Source organism: Panthera onca, chromosome C1 (assembly GCF_046562875.1).
Source record: "Panthera onca isolate mPanOnc1 chromosome C1, mPanOnc1 haplotype 2, whole genome shotgun sequence".
NCBI classification, from domain to species: domain Eukaryota; kingdom Metazoa; phylum Chordata; class Mammalia; order Carnivora; family Felidae; genus Panthera; species Panthera onca.
Window position 1 is genome coordinate 22,076,276 of NC_138346.1, and position 24,641 is coordinate 22,100,916.

Consider the following 24,641-nt stretch of genomic DNA (forward strand, 5'->3'; position numbering starts at 1 on the left):
TCTTTTGGCTACACAGGGGACCCATATTCAGTGTGACTACACAAGGGTCATCTTAGAGGTTGGCTGCCACGGTTACTCTTTAAACTCAGTTACCCAAGGTTTTTTTGTTTGTTTGTTTTTTAAATGTAGATGGAGAAAAAAATTACTTGATACATGTGTATTGACATGACAAAAGCAATAAATTGATTTTTAGGGTAGCTAACTTCTATTTCTTATTAAGTGTTTCAGAGATTTGTAAGAGTAAAGGGGTTTGGATATCTTTAAGTTCCTTTTACTCCTTTCTGTTCCTCTTTCTCATATTTGATGAGGTTATGGAGTAAACAGATTTGGTGTGTATGAAAGTACTTTTCAGTAAAGTCAGCATCTGTATAGAAGATCGACAATCAGCAACTACTTCTCTTGAATAGCTGTGGGATAAGGGATGAACAAAAAGAAAGAAGGGGAGATTCAGACAGACGGAAAGCCTGGGCATGTCAGAGTTACTGCATATTAAAGGTTTTATTTCTTCTAAGGTAAGCACAAAATATTGTATATCTCCTGTCTGTCTGTCTGTCTGTCTACCTACCCACCTCCCCATCTATTTCTAACATCTTTTACTGAGTGGGCCAGTCATCTTTTTATGTTTAACACTTATCTGAGAAATGAGTGAATAATTACAAGTGAAGTAGGCATTAACAAAATGTTTTTGTTACTCCAGCATTTAAATCCATTAACTTTTCCACATTGTCTTGCTGTTTGCTAACAGTAAGTAATCTAACATATTATGACAAAGTCTAGTCACTGTTCAGCAGTTTCTCTTGATTGTACTCAAAGCTGTACTTTTTAAATTTTTTTTAATTAAAAAATTTTTTTAATGTTTATTTTTGAGAGAGAGACAGAGCATGAGCACGGGAGGGGCAGATAGAGAGGGAGACATACAGTCTGAAGCAGGCTCCAGGCTCTGAGCTGTCAGCACAGAGCCAGACACGACGCTTGAACTCATGAGGTGCGAGATCATGACCTGAGCCGAAGTGGGATGCTTAACTGACTGAGCCATCCAGGCGTCCCTAATTTTTTTTTTTTAATTTTTTATGTTTATTTAATTTTGAGAGAGAGAGAAAGAGAGAGAGCACGAGTGGGGGATGAGCAGAGAGGGAGGGAGACACAATCTGAAGCAGCCTCTCCTCTGTCAGCTCAAAGCCCAATGTGGCGCTTGAACTCAGGAACTGTGAGATCATAAGATCATGACCCAAGCCAAAGCCAAGAAAGAGTTGGATGCTCAACTGACTGAGCCACCCAGGCAACCTTTTAAAGTACTTCTTTTTTTTTTTTTTAAATGTTCACTTTTTGAGAGACAGAGTGAGCAGAAGAGGGGCAGAGAGAGAGAAAGAGAAACACAGGGTCTGAAGCAGGCTCCAGGCTTCTAGGCCGTCAGCACAGAACCTGTCATGGGGCTCGAACTTACAAGCTATTAGATCATGACCTAAGCCTAAGTTGGACGCCCAACTGACTGAGCCACCCAGGCGCCCCTAAAGTACTTTTTAAAATATATTCTCCTATTTCTAATCTTCTGGGAATATGTTTAAGTTAAATAAAAAACTAGACCAAAGCTGCCTGACCTAAGATGTTTATCCTAGTATCAAAATAATTAACATTTAATGAGAAAATACAGACATGGTGCTTAGCTCTTTTATATGTTTACTGTCGCAACCCTATAAAGTAGCTGGTATTATTATCCTAATTTTTAGGGATGAGAAAATTACAGTTTAGAGAGATTAAGAACTTGACTGAGGTCACATAGCTAATAAGTGGTGGAGCCAGCCAGGAATTGAACCAAATCATTGATTCTGAAAACATCTTCTTAACCTGTTTAAAAAGTTACATGTTCCACAATAGAAGGATGCTTATGTGCATTATAACTTCAATATAATATTATACAGTTATTGGAGATTATGTGCCCAAATAATTTTTATTGGGTTTTAAAAATACGTATAGTTTAACAGTAAACAAAAGAATAAGATACATACTTATATGATACTCACATTATAATCTCAGCTATAGAGAAAACTAAATATGTATGAGTATCTACAGGAAAAAGAAAAGGGAAGTAGTATATACAAACATTAATGATGTTTATCTTTAAATGTGGTAAGACTATGGATGATTTTTTATTTTTTTATTATGCCTTTTTTTTCATTTTCTTTTTTGATGTTTCTTCATTTTTGAGAGACAGAGAGAGAGAGACAGAGTGCAAGTGGGGGTGGGGTAGAGAGAGAGAGATACAGAATCTGAAGCAGACTCCAGGCTCTGAGCTGTCAGCACAGAGCCCTACGCAGGGCTCGGACTCACGAACTGTGAGATCATGACCTGAGCTGAAGTCAAACACTTAACTAAGGTGCTCCTTATTATGCATTTCTATAATGAACTAGCATTACTCTTATAATCAGGAAAAAAGTAATAAAAACCTTTAATACCATATAAAAGAGAGGAAATATAAAGACTTGGTTTCAATGATTAAAGGAATAAGGCTGTTTAATAACTGCTGTATCTGTTAAAAGGTACAGACCATTCAATTAGATCGGTTTCTGATGTGTAGGACTATCAGATGTTCACACGCAATGTAATGTTCTCCTGCTTGCTGTATTCCCTTTTTCTTTCCGCCTTATGTTGGCGATAAAGCAGAAAGTGTGTGTTTCTCATTGGGAAGTTGGCATTTGAACGAGACCGCTGCTTTTCTCAGCTTAAAGAAGATAAAAGGAGTTATCAAGTAATGTTTTCTTTCACCTAAGGATGTTGGTCCCACTCCAACAATTGGAATTGATTGAACTCCAGTGCTTGCAAATTTAAAAGCCTAACACAGGGATCTGCTCACTCTGAATTTTACAAATCAATGGATAAACTCAAAACAAAAACCCATTACAGAGCACCTTAATGTTTATCTGTTTGGTAAGATAAACATTTGTAAACGAGCATTTTCAACTGTGAGCTTCAAGAATAGCACTATGAGATCTGTATTGGATATTAAAAATTTGCATAGAACTATAAAGGTAGGACAAACCCAAAGGAGAAAATTGCTTTTTGAAAAATCAAGTCTTCAGATCCATATTTTCAATTAAATTATGTTTCATTCATCTAGACTAGAGTCATTTCTCTTGACTTTTAATAACATTTTTATTATTGCCTATGTAATGTAGCATCATATGAAACAAGTGTGTGCCATTGGTACTCGATTAAGAGTATTGCTTCATGGAAGCCTGTAAAGCATTGAACCAGGCAAAAGAAATGATATTAAATAGATTTATATTTGATGAGCATAATGATTGCTAATTAGTTTTCCATTTAGCTCTGATCTTGTCAAATCCAAATCTTGACATTAATTTTCGACTTCAACGGGTGCCTGGGTGGCTCAGTTGGTTGAGCGTCCAGCTTCGGCTCAGGTCATGATCTCATGGTTCGTGAGTTGGAGCCCCACGTCGGGCTCTGTGCTGACAGCTCAGAGCCTGAAGCCTGCTTCGGATTCTGTGTCTCCTTCTCTCTTTGCCCCTCCCTCGTGCTCTCTCTCTCTCTCTCTGTCTCTCAAAAATTAACACTAAAAAAATTAGTTTAAATTTGGACTTCAGTGCTTTGCTTACTGAGATCAACCAAACTGGAGGAAAATATTTAAAAAAACCATAGATCTGTATGGAATCCATACTTTTGCATAAAAAGATTAGTTCTTCAACTTCAGTCCATAGACTTGAGGGCCTTAACATCGAGATCAAAGCTTTTACACGTTGTCTTTGATGATGCACCAGGTCCCCTCCTCCCAATTTGTCACAGGCTAATAGTTTGATAAAATACAATAAAACTGAAATACTAGAATAGTGGAAGCATGAAAATAAAGACATACAAAACAGGAACACATTTTTTTTTATTAGTAGTTTCAACAGGTATACATTATTGTCAAATATTTCTAAAAGTTTAAAATCCTTACTCTTAATTTCTGTACTTCTCTTCCCATGAACCAACAACACACCATTCTTGGACCTGCAGCAGGTATACCGACCACAGTTCAGTGTGGCAGTGGGTTTTGCTGTTCATCTCCAAGCCCCATGCTGTTTTTTGGCTCAGGCTGGAAATCTAATAGGGACTTCAGATTAGGGAGTTCTTTAACCCAGAGAATTTGATGAGGCTAACTTTGTCATCCTCACCTCCACCTTCCCTTGAGGAAGTCTACAGACTATAATTATACCTGTGTGGTACCCAAATCCATCATTTGTAGTGTCCTGATGTTCTCCTTGGATTTATAAACACTGAGGCATTTGTTCCCAAGGTTCAGCTAGCTGTGGTTTCACTAGGATTCAAATTTAGGTTTGCTTGCATTCAGAGACCACCTAATCTAATCTAGCCTTCCACCTTAAATAAAATGTTACGCTCTGGGAGATTTGGTGCTGGGCACTTTTTTCTAAGGACAATTCTAGAAGTCCAGTGCATGGTCCATGTTGCCATAGATCATTAACATGGTTAAGGTCCCGATGCCACATTGATCCTCAACCTTTATGTGGCTATTAACAATCTACTTGGTATGCATAGCATTATGAGTAACTTTATAGCCACTCAGTGTATTCCAATTAGGAGTTATTTCCCCCCACATTACTCCATTTATTCCTAACTAGGAATTAACTCTCAAATTAACTACAGCATGTTCATTTACCTCTGAAAATGAAACGTGAGTTGTTGAATGTCAAGCTCTGCCTCATGAGAAGGAAACTCTAGAGTGAATTCTCATTCAGCACGGGTAAGATAAGATTATTTGCCTTTTTTGGCAAATCATTTGGTGGTGACATATGCTGATCATATTCTAGTGCTGAATATTTACCTGTTAGACTGATGATATTCATCACCAGTTTATCTGTAGGAATATTTTAAAGACAGATTGGGTTTAGAGTAAATCATTTAGGATGGATGGAACTTGCTTTAGGAAGTAGCTTAAATGTAAACAAGGTTAAAAAAAAAACTCAAAATATGCAAATATTCAGAGATACAATTTAGATGCTTCAGAAATACCATGTATTAGTGGAAGCCACATTGATGGGTCCATGTCTTAGGATGGTTGTAGGCACCTGAGTGGCTCAGTTGGTTGAGCAGCAACTCTTGATTTTGGCTCAGGTTATGATCCCAGTGTCGTGGGATTGAGCCCTGTGTTGGGCTCCATGCTGAGGATGGAGCCTGCTTGACATTTTCTCTCTCCCTCTGCCTCTGCTTGTGTGCTCTCATAAATAAATAAATAAATAAATAAGTAAACAAAGAAATTAATAAGGTCATTGCACAAGATATCTTCATTTTGCCTTAATCCTTACTTTTCCCATTCCATTCCAAACTATTTCAAGAGCATATGTTGGTCATTTCTGAGTTGATATTGGGCCAGGACTCACTCAAGAGCACCAAATTCCAAAACAGCCACTTGTGCACACCTACTTCTTCTGGATTCACCATGCAAGATGCGTGCACTAAGGATGAGGCCAGGCCTATGAATACTGTTTATTACTATATGGGTTTGGTGCCAATACCCTGTGTGGAATTCCTAAGCCTGAAAGATTGTGCTGGACTACACAGGGCTAAAACCATCAACTATGTGTCTTTCGTCAAAGACCTAACTAAAAGGAATTCCTCCGGATCTTCTTATTCTAGTGACAGAAAGAAAGAGAGAGAGAAAGAAAGAAAGAAAGAAAGAAAAGAAAAGAAAGAAAAGAAAAAGAAAGGGGTGGGTGGGATGATATTCTCCCCCTAAGATCTAGAGTGAAGTGGGCTAATGCTCTACTCCAGGCCAAGCATTCCTTTTGCAAAATAGAAAGTATGGTTTGGGTGTCTGGTGAGGGGGAGGCAGCAGAAGGAGTTAATTTGTGTATGGAAAACAGTGCTTCGTCTCTTCAGCAGCTGGTGGGGAGTCATTTTAATGAGACAAGTCAGAAAGGATAGGATCTCTAAGAAACCAAATGAAGCTGGAGGACATTGACAGAGAAGTGGAAGGTTTTGTTTCCTTACCATGACACTGAACGTTCTTCCCTCTGCCTCAACACCATGGCCAGCAAAGGTCCTCAGAAACTAACATTGCTTCTCCTTAACAGTGGAGGGCAGGGAAGACTGCAGCCTTGATCTGACCCCAGAGGCCAATGGTGTGTATTGTCCAACAGATGGTTAATGCTGTGGTCATGATTTACCTCCCCAGGCATGTCTAGGGTCTGCCAGCTGTATCAATGGAGAGGTGAACCAGAAGATAATGCCTCTTCCCTACCAGTCTTCCATATTGCTTGTGCTGCTTCATTCCTTCCACATTCCATTTAAATTAAGGGAGGCACAAGCCCCTGCTGCTTTGCATTGTGATGAGCTGTATCTGATCGCAGCCTCTGAATGGGCTTGCTATGCGGCAGATCAGCTAGGAGCATGAATCAATTAAGAGGCTATTAGGTTCAGCCTCTCAGGCCATGGCACAGTCAGCTTCACACTGTCTTCGTTATATATGAAATCCCCAAAGAGAATAATCCCTTATCTAAACTTTCATTATATTTTATAGTAGAATGAATATGGATCGATAATAACTTTTGTTCTAATATAACATTAGTTTCAGAAGAATTTCACCCTTTTCCTCTTTCTCTATCAAGAAATCAAATTATAACCATAAAAATAAAAGCTTTTCTACTTTAGGACTCTGTGAACAGTGGTTCTCTTTATAATATTAATATTTTAGCTTATATTTTAAAATAAGCTTTAAAATATTACAAAATAAGATTTTATACAACGTAGAATTAAATTTGCTTTTCAGAACATGAACTTACTTACATTTGGATGTTTTTGAAAATTAACCTTTTTTACATAAAAGCTGTAGGGGAGGAAAACTTTTTTCTAGGTTCTTTGGCCTAATAATTAGATTGACACAGACAAGTTAACAGCAGAAAGACAATTTAATTTTGTGTGTATGGGAGCTCATAGAAATAGAGATTCAAAGGAGTGACCAAAGCAGGCAGCTTTTATACCTTTTATTCAAATACACAATTATTTGTGAATTATTTTGACCAAGGGGTTTGGGCGTGGTGTAGCAAATTAATGAATAATTAGCAAGGTTTGTTTATACACCCTTGGCCAAGAATTGCCTACCTCTGGTGAGAAGCATGCCTTCTACCTACCAGGTGCAAGGAGGGTACTCTTCACATGGGGAATTTATTTCCTGCTTTCAGAGGGACAGAAGACATTTCTTGCATGAGATATTTCTTAAGTAATTTTAATTTTAGTAGTCAGTATCTTAAAGTGGCACATTTTGAGGTGGCCTGTCCTGAATCCCATCGCTATGAAATTAGGTCATATATTATTAATATATAATAATTATATATTACTTTTAATTTAAGTTTTTAAAACTGGGAAGTCCATCAAATATATGGGCAAGAATGGAAAATAAAATTATAGGAATTCATTGTTTATATATCTACTACGAAGCTTTAGTAAAATAGTATTATGCCATTTATACCTGAATACCTTCTGAAGAAATCCAGATGTAACTGTGGCCATCTTTAATTCCCCCCCTCCCATTACCCTCCCTTGCTATGAGACATAATCACTATTATGAAATCAATGTGCATCATTCCTGTGGTTTGTATATTTTTATTCTGTATACATAGAAACTATATAGTCTTAGTTTACGTCCTGTCACACTGTGCATATCTTTCTCCAACTTGATTTTCAAATTCAACATTTCAGATAGAATTTTTGACCTGGGGATCCTGGAACATGTATACAGCTAGATAAACTCCAAGCCTCAATTAATTAATTAATTTATTTATTTATTCAAGAGAGCACAAGCACACACGCCATCAGGAGAGAGGGCAGAGAGAGGGAGACAGAGAATCCCATGCCGACTCTTCACTGACCTGAGGCTCCTCCTCAGAATCCATGAGATCATGACATGAGCTGAGCTGAAATCAAGAGTCAGAGGCTTAACTGACTGAGCCACCCTGGTGCCCCAACCCCAAGCCTTTAAATTTGTGCTACCTGAACTTCTGAAAGTATAGGCGGTTGCATAATTTTCTGAGAAATAAGTTCATAGCTTTCTCAAAATTCTCAGCTTTATCTTAGACCTCAGAAGTCTGTCTTCAAAATTTCGAGATTTCATTAACATACAAAGCTTTCTTTCTAATCGAGATGTGTAGTTCATTTATTTCCTGTATTTTTTTCCTATGTGTTCTTCTATTCTGGGTGCAGCATTGAAAAAAATGATGATTCTATTGATAGGCTTTTTTTTTTTTTTCTTTTGGGAGGTAAGGCACACTGTTTTGAGGGCTGGGAAGGACTTAGTAAAACTGCAGGTGCCACTCCGACCACTCGAGGGCACTAGCACAATTAAAAACAGAAAAGGCATCTTTTCAGACACAGAAATACAGATGCCAAATGAGTTGCTTGCAAGATCTTCACATATTTATTTATCTCTGTTTACAGATCCCTACATCGAGCTTCTAACATGTTCTAAAACTTTTGTGTTCAACCTATTTTCATGTTACCAGTCGTATAAAATTTAAAGCAGACCTGAAAGAGATGCCCTTAATAAATGAAGAAGAACACTGCAGCTAGATCCTGACTCACTATCTAGTCATTGTTGAATTTTTAAGATGCAGTTACTGGTCAATTAATTGATATCTTTATCAATGAAAAATAACATAATTTAAGAGTTTACATAGAAAAAGGAGCCTCTTCATTTAAGACTTTCCTAAAAATGCTGTGTCATTTGTGCCTCCCTTGTTACACATCCACTCTTTGGGAACAGTCCATATCTTTCTTTTGCCAATTAAGAAGGCTGTGGGCATTTTGCATCCTGAAGGCTGTGCTGCTGGGGACTCTGGCAGCAAGCAGCTATTTCCCCAGAGATCCTGCCCATCACCCATTTGCTTTCTGTGTGTGTGTTGAAAGAGCTAAGTTAGACAGGGATCAATTTCCCTTCTCCTAAATGAGAACCACTTGAGGGCTTCATATGTGCTAACTGAAATTGTCAATTAAGAGCCGGGAAAAGGCAACCTAAGCAAGTATTTTAACACTAGAACATTAAAGTCACTTCTGTTTATAAAGTACTTCACAATTCACAAGAAGTGTTTGCCCGACAACAATTCCAAGGTAAGAAAGGAATAAATGGCTGTTCCCGTTTTATGGATCAGAAAACTGATGCTCCTGAAATATTCCATGCTGTGGACTATTCATGACCATGGTTGCCCCTTCTTGTAAACAAGTGGCAGAGTAAAGACCTTTCTGAAGGTTTCCTGCTTTCTAATCAGCTGGGAGTCTTATCTATTTATTGATCTATTCCTTTCCTTACTTGTTTTGAATAAATTTCTTTTTTGACATTTAACATGGAGTCTTTTTAAAAAATTAATGTTATTTAATCCATTTTCCATATTTTGTTCTACATTTCCCCCCTAAATCCTTGTCTTGACCATTATTTTGATACAGTCTCAGTATTATCTAGTGAGCATGTAGCTGTTAATTCATTTGCTCTGTTGAACAAAACAAAGATCCCATCCAAATGGAATTTACATTTTAGAGGAGGGAGGACACATCATAAATAATAAGCATAATAAGTAAATTACATCATATGTTAGAAGGTGCTACATGCTATAGAAAAATGATAAACACAGTTGAAGAAGGACCATGGTGAGTCACAGGTGGGGGCTGAAGTTTTAAGAAGGGCTTTCCTGAGAAGGAGGTGAGTGAGTTAGTCCTCTGAATATCTGGAAGAAGGCAGACAGAACCGATAAAAAACAGGCCTTCAGGCCAGAGACTGCTGGCTTGTTGGGGATGACAAAGGAAGGGACTGGCATGGTTGTGGTGGAGAGAATGGAACACACAAAGGGAGAAGTGTGCTGTGAGGTAGCCCATGAGAAGACTGGGCTGCTGTAAGGACTTTGACTTTGATTCTGAGTGAAATGAGTGGCCATGGAGTGGAAAGACATTATCAGAGTAAATATTTTAACAGGATCACTCTGGCTCAAAATAGAATATGTCACTGATTGAAACAAATAGGTGGAAATTATATCGATCCAGATCAAATGTACCAAATGGTGGTGGAGGGGTGAGCAATGGTCTGCCAATCCAATTTCCTGATGACTGAAAGTATGTTGTGAGAGAAAGAAAAGAGGTAAGAATGGCTTCAAGTTTTGTACCCAAGCAACTGGACAGATGGAGGTGCCATCAACTAAGAGGGTGAATATAGGCTATGAATGGTGCAGGCTGGTAGCTGGGGGGGGGGGGGGGGGGGGGGGCAGACCAGGAATTCAGATCGGAATTATTAGCTTTAAGATATAATTAGACATGAAGTGTTGATGAAATGGCAAGATATGGAAATTTGGAGTTTAAGAGAGAAGTTGGACCTGGACGAGGTGTAAGATTATCAGTGTTATAGGCATGTGGCTGGGGATTGGGGGTGCGGGGAGAAGCACTAAGCACCTACTCCTGGGTACTCCAATGTTAAGAGGACAAGAGGAAGAGCCAGCAAAGGAGATGGAAAAGGAGTGAGTGGTGGGGTAGCAGGACAGTCAAGCAAGTCTAGTGTCCTCGTGAAGAAAGAAAGGGCCATGGGTAGAAGAGGCTGCAGATGCCCACTGAACTTCATCTAGACCCTGCAATTAGCCTACATTTTAATACCCAGAAGAATGATCAAGTGGCCTTGCAGTGTGAAAATTTACCTCTGAAGGAAAACATAGGTAGGGGGAATTTATATCATTCCTAGTGCTACCACACCCCCATTAGTTACACATTTGTTTTTTTGTTTTTATTTATTTATTTATTTGAAAGTGAGAGAGTGAGTGAGAGAGACAGTGCATGCCCACAGGGGAAGGGGCTGAGGGAGAGAGAGAAGCCTAAGCAGGCTCCATGCCCAGTGAAGAGCCTGATGTGGGGCTTGGTCTCATGACCTTGAGGTCATGACCTGAGCCAAAATCAAGAGTCAGAGCTTAACCAACTGAACCACCCAAGCATCCCCACACATTTGCTTTTTTAAAAGAAAATATTAGTATCAATAAAATTTTACTAAGAATAAAATGTAGTAAGTAGAAACTTGTAATAATTTAAACTACCATATCTTTTGAGATAACTCAGCATTTTATAGAATTCTATACTTCCTCCTTATGCATGTGTTATTTGACTATTTTGATTGTTTCAGTAATCTCTTAGGTTGGAAGAGCCCTATTTTATAGGTGCAAGAACTGAAGTTTAGAAAGTTACTTATTGGGGCGCCTGGGTGGCGCAGTTGGTTAAGTGTCCGACTTCAGCCAGGTCACGATCTCGCGGTCCGTGAGTTCGAGCCCCGCGTCAGGCTCTGGGCTGATGGCTCGGAGCCTGGAGCCTGTTTCCGATTCTGTGTCTCCCTCTCTCTCTGCCCCTCCCCCGTTCATGCTCTGTCTCTCTCTGTCCCAAAAATAAATTAAAAATGTTGAAAAAAAAAAAAAAAAAAAAAAAAAAAAGAAAGTTACTTATTATGACTACTTCTTTGACACAGCCAATATTACAGATTTCCACAAAGTATATACTTTTAAAATGTGTGTGATTAAAATTTGAAGCATAACATACCAACAAGAAGAATATCAATTTTATCTGCCTTTCTCTTGTAAGAGTACTTTATAAAAACATATATTAAAGAATATTTATTCCTAACATTCAGAAAGAACCTTTGGGAAATTTTCACTGAGAAAATATGCAGTCTTTTACACTTAACATTCATAGCAAGGTAGATTTGATATAAATTGGGAAAACCTCTTCATCTGGCCAGTTTGCAACATTTACCAAATCCTAAAACTTTGGAACTCCCAGATGTATTTATTTATTTATTTATTTATTTATTTATTTTATTTTATTTTATTTTTTTTTAGCATCCAGTTTTGATCCAAAAATTCTAGAATTAGGAATTTTCCCTAAGAAAATAGAGTTAAGAAGAAAGGATCTTGTTATATTAAGACAATAGAATGCTACACAATTGTAAAAAAATAATGCAGTATAACATTTAATGACATGGAAGGACATCCCCTACATGGTATAAGTGGGAGAAGAAAGCAGGTTATTAAGCAACATGTATGATACAATTCTCTTTTTATTGCAGATTATATCTCTTCATAGAGAAAATACTGGAGGTCAGCAAGTTTTTATGTGAAGGGCCAGATAGTAAATATTTTAGGTTTTGTGGGCCACATGGTTTCTGTTGTAACTACTCAGCTCAGTTGTTGTGGCAAAAACAGTCATCCACAGTATGTAAATAAATGGGCATGGCTGAATTCAGCCCCTTGGTAGCAGGTCCATGGGGTATGGTAGTTTGCTGACCACTGATCTATAATTGTAAATAGTGATGATCTCCAGGAGCTACAATTATTGATTTAATTTTCTTCTTTTTGCTTCTCTACAGGATCATAGTTCTTTGTCGCTAACAGAAATACAGATTTGATAAATGAGGATAAAGCATTATATTTCATTTTTATATTATCAACGATATACTGCTATTGATAGTAATTCAGTCAGAATAGGATTGGGTCACGTAACTATCACAAAATTATCAGAAGAATGAATTAAAATAAGGGCAACTCTTGATTACTCTGATACTGAGCATATTCTTTTATAGTCTAGTTCTTTATGATGTTTTAAATTCTGGACCAGCTTTCCCTGTGATACAAAATACTTCCTATGCAATATGTGCCTCCAAATAGAAGCAGCTTCCCGACACAAAAGATTTCCTATGCAATATGTGCTCCCTAATAAAAGATGATTTTAATATTAGCTTCCAGAAAACACAGCTAGGAATTAGGAAGTTTGGTTAGTAGGAAAATAGACATTGTATTTCAAGGAATTTTCCAGAACCTCCTAAATTTTAGAGTATCAGAAACATTCTTTGCTTCACTGGAGGAGAGAACAAGGTCAGTTGCTCATGTAACTCAAATAATCTGGCAGCATTCTCAGTGCTTCCAGCCTCGTGGAGTCCATTCAGTGGTGTGCTGGCAAATATTTCACAGCCAGCATTGGTGGGGAAGAGAAGGAAGGGGGCGGGGGGGGGGGGGGGGAAGCTCTCATTTGTAGCTTTTGCCAATATCTGTGGTGTAAACATTCCCAACTGTGGGCAATTTCAAGCTACCAATGGACTCATAAAATTCCTGAATGTTTAACAATCACCTGTGTGAGCCAGTGTGTGCCAGCTCCAGCACACCACTGGGTCCAACTAAATGAATTGAGTCCCCATCCCACCTACTGTAAAAACACCAGGGCCCTACTCTCCCATTCCCACTCCCTCTATCACATCTTTCCAGGGAAATTCTGAGCACTTCCCTTTTCCTGGCAAGGCTCTCCTGCTGCTTGCTTTTTCCGAGTTGCTCTGCTCTTAACCATGAGTCTGGCTGCTGAGGCTGCTGTCTGCTGTCTTGTGGGCCTCAGCATTATTCCTTCCTTTAGGGGGCTGTTGTAGGAGGACTTGTTATCCTTGTTTCTGTTCCATCAAGTCTTGCTGGCTCCAGCTTGGAAATAGGTGCTGAACCCTGGGTAACACTGTTCTATCCATCTCCATTCACCAGACTCATCCATGATACTGGCATATTTTTCCTGGGTGACTGTAACAGCCTCATAATTTCCACAGAGCAACCAGAGCCATTAAAAAAATGTAATGTTTACATGCACAAGCACCAAAAAAAAAAAAGTATTTGAAAGGTAAGAGCAGACAGAAACCTTTTGCTATCCAGTTCAAATGTCAGTATTTAGTTACAAAGTGTGTATCAAAATAACTCCTATTAAAAGAACAATTTTAAGGGGGCGCCTGGGTGGCGCAGTCGGTTAAGCGTCCGACTTCAGCCAGGTCACGATCTCGCGGTCTGTGAGTTCGAGCCCCGCGTCAGGCTCTGGGCTGATGGCTCGGAGCCTGGAGCCTGTTTCCGATTCTGTGTCTCCCTCTCTCTCTGCCCCTCCCCCATTCATGCTCTGTCTCTCTCTGTCCCAAAAATAAATTAAAAAAAAAAAAAAAAAAAAAAAAAAAAAGAACAATTTTAGGGGCCCCTGAGTGTCTCAGTCAGTTGAACTTCTGACTCCTGATTTCTGCTCAGGTCATGATCTCACGGTTTGTGAGTTTGAGCCCCTGCATTGGGTTATGCACTGACGGTGCGGAGTCTGCTTGGGATTCTCTCTCCCTCCGTCTCTCTCTGTCCCTCCCCCATTTGTGCACTCTCTCTCTCAAAATAAATAAACATTAAAAACGAACAATTTTAAATAGATGTGTGTCCCTTGGTTTTAATAAAATTCAGTGTGGTATGCAGCCATCAATCTCAAGTGGCAAAATTACCATTTGAGTTCATGGCCTTTTTGACCAAAGAATCTGTGCTTGACTCTCAAACGGAACTAACTTTATGTGAAGAGTAGTGGCCTGAGCAAACAGAAGGAACCAGAATCTAATTGATCTGACCTAGTGCTGGCCATTATAGATTCCTGGATGGCTCTGGTGAGATGAACCAAAGGAAGTGGGACCAGGGGGACCTTTGCAGTTTCAGGACAATCATTGGTTGTTGCCAGGGGAGTCCGAAGGCCTGTTGGGGGATGGTGGTGATGAGTGGCCTCCAGAGCCTATGCTTAGTCCAGCAGCAAAGTATGATTCTTCTCGCCGGCTCTGACTACTCTTCATAGTTTCAACTAGACCCCAGAGGCCTGACAGCACCCCTTCCCTGCAACCCCGGGATGCACTGGAGGAGCACAGACAAGAGTAACAGTCCCCCATTGGAAGCACTGGCGGTGCAGGTCAGACTTTGGGAGAGGCGGTCTGGTCGCAGAGCTGTGACCAACTTCTACCTGAGGCCAGTTAGGTCTCTTACTATCGAGCTCAGGAGATACCATCAGCTTCAAGCTGTTACCCTGTCGAAAGTTTCCATTAGCACTTACTGTAGGGCTGGCTATGGAATCATGAACATCATTGAAATATAATCTGACTTCCGTATAATAAGACTACAGGGCATTGAACTTTGCTGTCTTCGTACTTCAGTTTTTATTATTATGAACGAAAGGGCTTATTGACAATATTTTTTCCTGACAATAACTCATTAGGTGCTGTCAACAGCAAAAATCTTAATGGACTTCGTTCGCTATGTGAGCCATATGTGTTATTCCTTTCTTTCTTACCCTCAGGGCCGTTTGAAATGAAAGATTCTTAGGAAATGGACAACATATTGTCAAGTTTGAAAGCATATGGGGCTGAACAGGATTCTCCTGAAGGCTTGTGGTCTTATAACACAATATTTATAAGCAATTAAAGTTCACCAAAGTGTATAAAAACTTGCCACAGCTGTGAATCAATTTAGTGCCTTGACCCACCCAATTAGACAAAGAAAACGTCAATATCATAGTGAGGCAGCCAGTTCTTTTCCCAGAATTAACTAAATAGTGATCGTGCTTTAAAATCTAACGGACACTATTTTCAAAGTAGAAAAAAAAGAGGCTAGATTAAAGATGCAAGATTGCAGGGAGGAGAGCATCCTTCAGGTTTGATTAGTGAACTGACAAGGAGAAATGTTTTTTGGTATCTCAGCAAAATTTTCCTTTTGATTTCAATCAATCTCTCTCCTTTTTTATAAGGACTGACTGCCCATAGATTTAAAGTCATTGTTTTGTCAGTTGAGGTTGAAGAGCAAAGAGTTTCCAGCCTTGTACTGAGCCATTGCTGAATTATTCAGTGATTTCAAACTACACCTTAGTGCAGGTGTAACAGCCAGCCATCTGCCTGCTGAGGTCCTTCATCCTTGTCTTCGAAAGAAAGAGGTCTCAGATCCTTGATGGGAGCTTCTATTGTGAGGGAACAAGAACAATTATATAAGCACTCATTTCCTAACTCTAGTTTCCTATTATCATGTCCTCTCTGCTTGCTCTGTTCATCAGCCTGAGTTTTTAGTTGCAGAACCAGTGAAGAAGCATGAACTTGACAATTAATTTAAGAAATCTAGATGAGGGAGTGCAGAGTAGGAAAGACTTACTGTAAACTGTCAATTTTTCAGTTGGAAGGATATTTTGGGGGGGTCTTCCCTGGATGGAAGTAGGGACTCCCATCAAAATTCTTTTGTACTGGGGCGCCTGGGTGGCTCAGTCAGTTAAGCGTCCAACTTCAGCTCAGGTCAGGATCTCGCGGTCCGTGGGTTCGAGCCCCGCATCGGGCTCTGTGATGACGGCTCAGAGCCTGGAGCCTGCTTCCGATTCTGTGTCTCCCTCTCTCTCTGCCCCTCCCCGTTCATGCTCTGTCTCTCTCTGTCTCAAAAATAAATAAAAACGTTAAAAAAAATTAAAAGAAAAATTCTTTTGTACTGTAAGTAGCAATTGAAAGATGCTTCGCTCTAAAATTTTTAAAAACAAATGAATTTTAAAAAATGGCTTGCTAAAAAAGGATAGTGGAGCAACAGTAGAAATGGTTTTCTTACTTTTCATGATACTTACTTTGTATATCTAAGATACTCCTACAAGGGCTGTGGAATGAATTAGTCTGATCATTTATATTATCTTCATTAAGGCCATTAATAGATTTGTAGGATGTTCTACTAACTGCATGTGGCATAGTCTTGATATTTTGATTATTTAGCCTTGGGACTTAAGGATCATTTTCTGTTTTATTTTTTTCCAGAGTATACCTGGTGCCCTGCAGGCAACTGGAAAGGTGCTTTTTTTTTTTTTTTTTGAGATACTTGAGTAGCAAGTGTAAATATGCTATCAGTATTTTAGATTAAGTTTTTACCAGAGAGGGGCAAGGGATATAACACATCTTATAGATGTGAAGACTTTATAAAAATTATTTGAAGATCATGCCAGAAGTGAGCTCTTAAATTCAAAATATTGTCATTTTTTTTTTTCCTTTTAGACCTGATTTATTTCTTTAAAAAAATCAGAAAGGGTAAACGTAAATTCTTTGCATCCTTATCTTCCTTTTAATGGAGAACTTACTTGTTTTGGGAAGTCAACTTGAATATTAAACTCTCATGCCTTGCACTTGCACCAATTCACTTGTTTTATTCCTCAATCCTCAGGATATCATTGAACTTATTAGCCACAGCTTTTGTATAATTCTTGCCGAGGAGCCAAGTCTTGTGCTGAATAAAAATGCATACTTTTTATATTGATCAGAGAGGGTAAATAACCCATTCTGTCATGCACAGCTATTGCATTTGCACTAATTGAATTATGTTTTCAGTAGTTTGAATTTTCTGTTTGAAATAGAAAAATGAAACAAAACAGCATCTTTTTCCCTCTGAACTTCCCTGGTTTATTGAACATTACATTACAGAGTGAGTTTATTCAGTATCATAACTTCAGTCATTGTGAGTCACTGTTATGCTTTATTTGTATTTTCAGGTTAAATAAAATTTGTAGATATTCATCAGGCATTAAATTGAATGTTTTGTAGAAGTCAAACTGTAGCACATTAATGTTCAGTTAATGTACTCCATTTCCCGCACTAGTCCATTCTGTCTCTCCTTGCCTTTTTTCCCTTTCCTTCCTTTGCTAAATACCTACAGTGTTTTATTCAAAGTTGAGTACGCATGCCTTTGTTTCCAAGGAGCTCCCAAGTTGTGGGGCAGCTGATGATCTCTCCTTTGAAAATCTAACCTATTTTATGACTCATGAACTTTCCTTGATAGAGACATGTTACCTATTACCCATTTGTAGACAGTTTTGTTCCATTGTTTTCCATCACATTGCTAGCTATTTTCCTGTGACTTATTTGATGTTAATTGCTTCAATAACTTCTTTAAAAGATACAATTACATTTGTTTTCTTTCAGTTCCCTAGCAACTTCTCAGTTCTTCAAGACCTCACAAAAACAATTCAGGCTGCAGTGAATTCATTAACAAATTCCCTTTGTAATTTAGGATTCTTGTCAAACCTGCCAATGTGTGCAGAACATTAGAAATGAGCATCTTCCCTAACCTGTTTATAAAACAAAAACAAGTAGCTCATATTCTTTTAATAATTCTTACTTCTTAATTGTTCATTGTTGCATTCTTTTTAATGAAAAGGTTTTATTTTTTCTCAGCCATTTTAGGCCATAATTGTTTCAGAATTTTCAGGTATCAATGGGTTTGCAGTGTTTTTAGGGAAATGTAATGTTTGAAAAGTCATTTATTTCCCTAAAAATTTTTGAACTGACATCGGTATTCTGATAAAATTTTTGAACTGACATCAGTATTCTGATGTTCTGTAATTGTCAGTGGTGATAATTCTTACTTTGTGAGAGTAATTGACATGCAAAAGTCCTATTGAGGTCATCCTTCCTTTAAGTGTTCCCAGAAATTAGATACCTTGCAAAAATTGCTTGTTATTTTTGTATTTTCAGAATACAATGGAAACATTAATCATTTGTTTAAACTCTCCTCTATACCCACGAATATAAATGCTCAATATTGTCTAATATTTACTATTATATTTTAAAATTTATATTTCTGCCTTTTATCATATATCATGGGAAATTATTACTTACTATCAATTTCTTTAGATGTCTTGGTCACTGATAACCAACCTTGGTTTCTTAAAATTTTATTTCAAAATTATTTCAGTATCACTAAAAATTTACAAGAATAGTAGAGTGACTTCTCTATACCTTTTACCTAGATTCATTGTTTGTTTACAATTTGCAACACTTTATCATTTCCTAGTGCACTTGCTCTCACACGGTCTAAAAATACATACGTGTGTATATATATAATACATATATGTGTATGCGTGTGTACATATGTATATGTGTAAATGTGTATGTATGTAGATAGGTAGAAATACAGATGTTTAGAGATACAATTTTTTTTCATGTGCCATTTGAGGGCAAGTCGTATGCATCATGCTCCTTTACCAGTAAATATTTTGGTGTGCATTTCATAACAATAAGGACTTTACCTTGTATAACCACAGTACAGTGACCAAAATCAGGAAATTTAACATGGATCCCATATCATTGTGTAATGTACAAAACATTTTCAAATGTTGAAATTTCACTATCTCAGTAACGTTCTTTATATATTTTCCTCCTAGTCCAGGATCCAATCCAGAAACCACGTACATTACATTCAGTTGTCATATCTCTTTAGTTTCCTTCATCTGGAACAATTCCTTACCCTTTCTTTGTCTAAAGTGATATTAATAGGTTTTTTAAATCTTTTTTTGCATGTGAGAACATTTAAGTTCTACTGTCTTAGAAAATTTCAAGTATAGAATACAATGTTATCAACTTTCATCACCTTACTATACATTAGATCCAAAGACCTTATTCATCTCATAGCTAAAAGTTTATACCAAAAAATAAAAATAAAAAAAAATAAAAAAAATAAAAGTTTATACCCTTTGATGAACCTCCCTCCCAATTTCCCCTACCCCTTGAGTCCCTGGTAACCACCAGTGTCTTCTGTGTCTCTATGAGTTTATCTTTTGTTTTCAGATTCCACATGTAAGTGAGAAAATGCAGTATTTGTTTTTGTTTGATTTATCCCCTTAGCATAATGCCCTTAAGGTCCATTCATGTGGTTGCAAAGGGCAGGGGTTTTTTTTGTGTGTGTGTATGTTTTTTTTTATGGCCAAATAATATTTCATTATTTTTACGTACTACATTTTCTTTATCCATTCATCCATTGATGGATACTTTGGAAGGTACACAAACAAGTGTCCAAACAACGTATGTTTCCATATGCTATCTGTTGTCAATAATGTTGCAGTGAACATGGGAAGGCAAATATCTCATTGATATCCTGTTTTTATTTCCTTTGGATATATATGCAGAAGTGAGGTTGCTGGATAATCTAGAAGTTTTATTTTCAATTTTTTGTGGAGCCTCCATAAATTTTTCATAGTGGCTGCACCGATTTCCCACCAGCAGTACACAGGGTGCCTTTTTTCCCCCCATAAAATGACACAAGTATTTTGAAGAATACTGGTTAGTTTTTTGCAGAATGTTCCTAAGTTTGGGATTTCCTCATGAGTAGATTTAGATTATGCATTTTGGGGGAGGAATACAATGAAGGGAAATTGTGTCCTTTTCAGGGTACATATCTTCTCATATCTCTGTTCTTTATATACTTTGTGATTTATAACTGATTTATGGGGAGATACTTTGAGATTACGTAAATATCCTGTTCTTCATCAAAACTTCATCCACTAGTTTTAGCATCCATTGATGATTCTTGCCTGGATCAATTATGTATTGGTTAATTAATAATCAGTTGTTTAAAAGGTGATTTTGTATATCACTTATTCCTTTCACATTATAGTGTAAAGTAGAACTTTTCTTCCTCGTTCATTCACTCATCCCCTCATTTACTTATATCAGCCTGTATTCTTAGGTTCTTATTTTTAATTATTTGGATTATATGCTGTTGCTTTCATTGTTTAAATTGAGGCACAAATCGTCAGAGATTTGGTCAGTGAGTGCTCCTTTTGAACTTTATATTCTCATTTCCTTTCATTCAGTGATAAATAGATCTATAAGAGTTTTCTTTGCTTGTGTTTATTTACTATTTGAATCACAAAGGTACCATCTTAATGAAATCAAATAGTAGCATTGGGTAAAAGTATAATATTCAAAAAGTTAAAAACATGACTCATAGTCATAGCCATAGTGAGTGTGTGTTAAATAATTATTTGACACATTAAGAAAGGGACCAATAGGATGGTAAATCTAATTAAATGGGGCATTTGAGAGTCTGAGTACTTCTAGCCAATGAAACACAGAATGCAGAAATAAGGTTGCATAGTTAAATATGAAACTGGTGAAGGTGCTACTCAACAAGGCAACTATAACCATTTGTATTATCTTTTCTATGAACAGAAATCTGAAAATTAACATCTAATTTCACAAAGACTAGGTACTTACTGATATAAAACAGTAAATCAAACAAAGGTGCTTCCTCCTAGAAATTGAAGTAATTCTTGGGTGGGTATGTTACACAATACTTCCTATTACATTGCAAGAACAGGCACTATCCTTTGCCTTCTGCCCAAATTTTAGATAATTTTCCTTATTACTTTGAAGTTATAGTTCTCTTAAAATTCCAAGTCAGAACTTTTGAGTTCTGTTTTTTAATTTTATTAGAAAATCTAAATGGTCATTGGTGTCGTTTGTGGATCTTCTTAAATCTCTCTTGGGGTGCCTGGGTGGCTCAGTTGGTTGAGAGTCCGACTTCGGCTCAGGTCATGATCTCATAGTTTGCGAGCTCGAGCCCCGCATCAGGCTCTGAGCTGACCGCTTGCTCAGAGCCTGGAGCCTGCTTCAGATTCTGTGTCTCCTTCTCTCTCTGCCCCTCCCCCGCTCATGCTTTGTCTCACTCTGTTTCTCAAAAATAAATCAGTGTAAAAAAAAAATTAAAAAAAAAATCTCTCTTACTGCAATTTAAGCCAATTTCACCTGTGAAGTTAGAATTCGTCTGCAGTAATTATCCAACCTGTATGTTAAGACTCATAAGACTCTTGGATTCCTCTTCATTGAAATAATTAATTCTTTACATATTTTCTGGGATTTCCTTTCTTCTTTAAGTATTTTGTTCTTTTATTGGAAATATTTTTGCTTTTTTCACAGTTCTTTAAACTACCGAGTCCCAAACACAATACTATATTCTGAGGAGTCTGACAAATACAAGTATCTGTGGCATCTGTGTATTTTGCCATACGCATTTCTACAAATGTTGTACAGGATAACACTCTAGACTTTGTATTTTTTTAACCAACAAATTAAAACATGACATAATTATATCATAAATCATATATATATATATATATATATATATATATATATATATCATGTATCGTTAGATTTTCCCTTGTTATAAATGTTTATTGTTTACTCATTTTTAGGCCTACGTTCATTAACTCATTCATTAAAAATTTTTATATTATAATAAAAGCTAATAACATGAAATTTACCATCTTAACCATTTATAAATGTACAGTTCAGTAGTGTTAAACATACTCACATTCTTGTGCAACTATCTCCAAAACTTTTTCATTTTGCAAAATGAAAACTCTGTGCTCACTAAATAATGACTCCCCATTTCTCCCTCCCCCAGCTTCTGACAACTATCATTTTACTTTATGTTTCTATGAATTTGACTACCCTAGATACTTTGTGTGAGTGGAAACTTATACTATTTGCCTCTTTGTGACCAGTTTATTTCACTGAACATAATGTCCCCAAGGTTCATCCATGTTGTAATATCCATCAGAATTTCCTTACCTTTAAAAGCTGAAAAATATACTATTGCACATGTGTAGCAAGTTTTATTTACCTATTCGTCTTCCAGTACATGTAGATTATGCTGCTATGAATATGGTTATGCAAATACTTCTTTGAGGATCTGCTTTCAGTTCTTTGGATATATACCTAGAAGTGGAATTGCTAGATCATATGGTAATTATATTTTTAATTTTTTGAGGAACCACCATACTGTTCTCCATAGTAGCTGCACCATTCTGCATTCCCACCAACAGTCACAAGTTCTCCACATCCTCACCAACAGTTCCAACATCCACAACAGTTCCAACTTCTCCACATTCTCACCAACACTTGTTTTCCGTTTTTGTGATAGTAACCATCCTAGTGGATATAAAGTGATATCTTATTGTAGTTTGAGTTTGCATTTCCTGAATGATTACTGATGTTGAGCATCTTTCATATGTTTTGTGGCCATTTGTGTCTCATCTTCGGGCAGTCGTTCATTTTTAAACATCCGTGAGGTGCCCATTAAAGCCTTGTGCCCAGTGCTAGAGAAACAAAGATGATTAGAGTAAGTTTCTAGGTCACAAGAAGTATATAGTATACTTAGGAAACTAACCTGTCAACAAGTGACTCTGAAACAAAGTGGTGAGTATCCTGGGAGAGGTATACACAAAGTGCTTTCTTGTCATTCATCTTACCTTGTTTCTCTAGTATTCTCTTTTTAGTATTTGCTTCTGAATATACTGGTGGCCATTGGTGGTTCTTTCTTCAGAGATAATTAATAAGTTTGCCCCTTCAGCTACTTACACTCACCTTTTATTATTCATTGGCTATTGCAACAGGGTTGAATTTCCTCAGGTCCTCAGCTGACCAAAATAAAGTGATATAAGCCTCTCGAGCTAATTTTAGTCGTCACACAACTACTTGTGGCCTGTCATCATGCCCAGGATATGACATATTTCCTCACTGTCAGTCCATAAATTCTATAGGAATTTATCTCTGAAACTAATTGATAAGGTCAACATTCTCTCCCTCAACAGTTGTTCTGTACTTACTGCCGTGTAAACATAGTCCAAACACTGTACTGCTTTTTTTTCCCCAGTCCTAACGTCCTCTTTGGTAAAGACTTAGGAAGAGCCATCAGGAGAAGGAATAGAGAGAAGTATGAGAGAAGATCTGTTACCAACATGTGATTAGTTGACCTGGGGTCCTTCCTATACTTGTTAAATCATCACTGATCAAGAAAATTATTTCTTTAAAATTTTGAGCTTACATTGGGTCAGCCATGGTTCTTAAAGTGTTACTAATCCAACTACTTGGTTCAAGCCACAAACCTAATACCTTCATGGTATGATAATAGAAATACATTCATTTTCTCTGAGGATAACTAAAATAGTAGCAGACTCAGATTTATGTAACATATAACCTACTAAGGACTCAGAACAGATCTCTCCTTGCAAGGAAAGTATCAGTGATTCCCACTAGGCTAATATTTAGCCATTAATCACCCATTAACCTTTGACTTAATTTGTTATGTTCTTTAGTCATATGTGTGTCAGCCTGTGGTAATTTGGTATTTCTTAGAAATCACTGCTGCTGCAGTATCCTGGGATAGCCAAAACAGGGCAACATTTACTCAAATCTACCAAAATAGCTCCACTTATAGCCTGTCATTTATTTGTACCCTGAGACAACATCTTCTGTGTATAACAATGTGATCCTGTTTATATGTTTTTTAAGCTGGACAAGAATAGATGCTAAAAGTCACTCACAATTATTACTGACAGTTGAATATAACTTCCATTCTAGAATTTGAACATATTGTGACTTAAATGTCTATTTGGGATAATATTTAAGAATTTGATGTCACTCTGTTTCCTGAGATTTATATCCTGAGAGATTTTGTCTGTAAATTATAACAAATAAAAGAGTAAGTACCTAACAGAAATCTGCTATGCTCCTGACAGTTTGTAGTGATACAGCAAAATGGTATCAAAGCACTATCCTTGTACAGTATCATATCAATATCTGGGAGCTTTTTATAAAGGCAAATTCTCTTTGAAATGGAAAAAATTCCTTAAAAAGACAGCAGTTTCAAATGAACCCAAGAATAAATAGAAAATTTGAATAGCTATGTAACTATGGAGAATAAATGTATAAAAACTATATACTCAAAGATACAAAACTTTACTGAAGGAAATTAAATAAGATCTTTGTCATGCATAAATTGGAAGCCCCAAAATTAGGATGGTAAGTCTCATCATATTGGATCAATGCAGTAGCAATTAAAATTCTGCTAAGTTTATTCTAAAATCTATATGAAAATTCCAAGAACCCAGAATAGCCAAAACAGTTCTGAAAAAGAAGAACAAGTTTAGAGGACAAACAATACCTGATTTTGAAGGCTTACTGTAAAGCTACCATATTCAACCCAGTTTGGAACAGATGGAGAACCCAGAGATCT

The 24,641-nt window shown here is 37.2% G+C and overlaps 1 protein-coding gene across 1 annotated transcript in view; it reads left to right on the plus strand.

Moving 5' to 3' along the window:
- The window catches only part of ABCA12 (ATP binding cassette subfamily A member 12), a 291,771-nt gene that overhangs the window by 18,355 nt on the left and 248,775 nt on the right, over positions 1-24,641 (plus strand). The gene's annotated exons all lie outside the window — the stretch shown is intronic.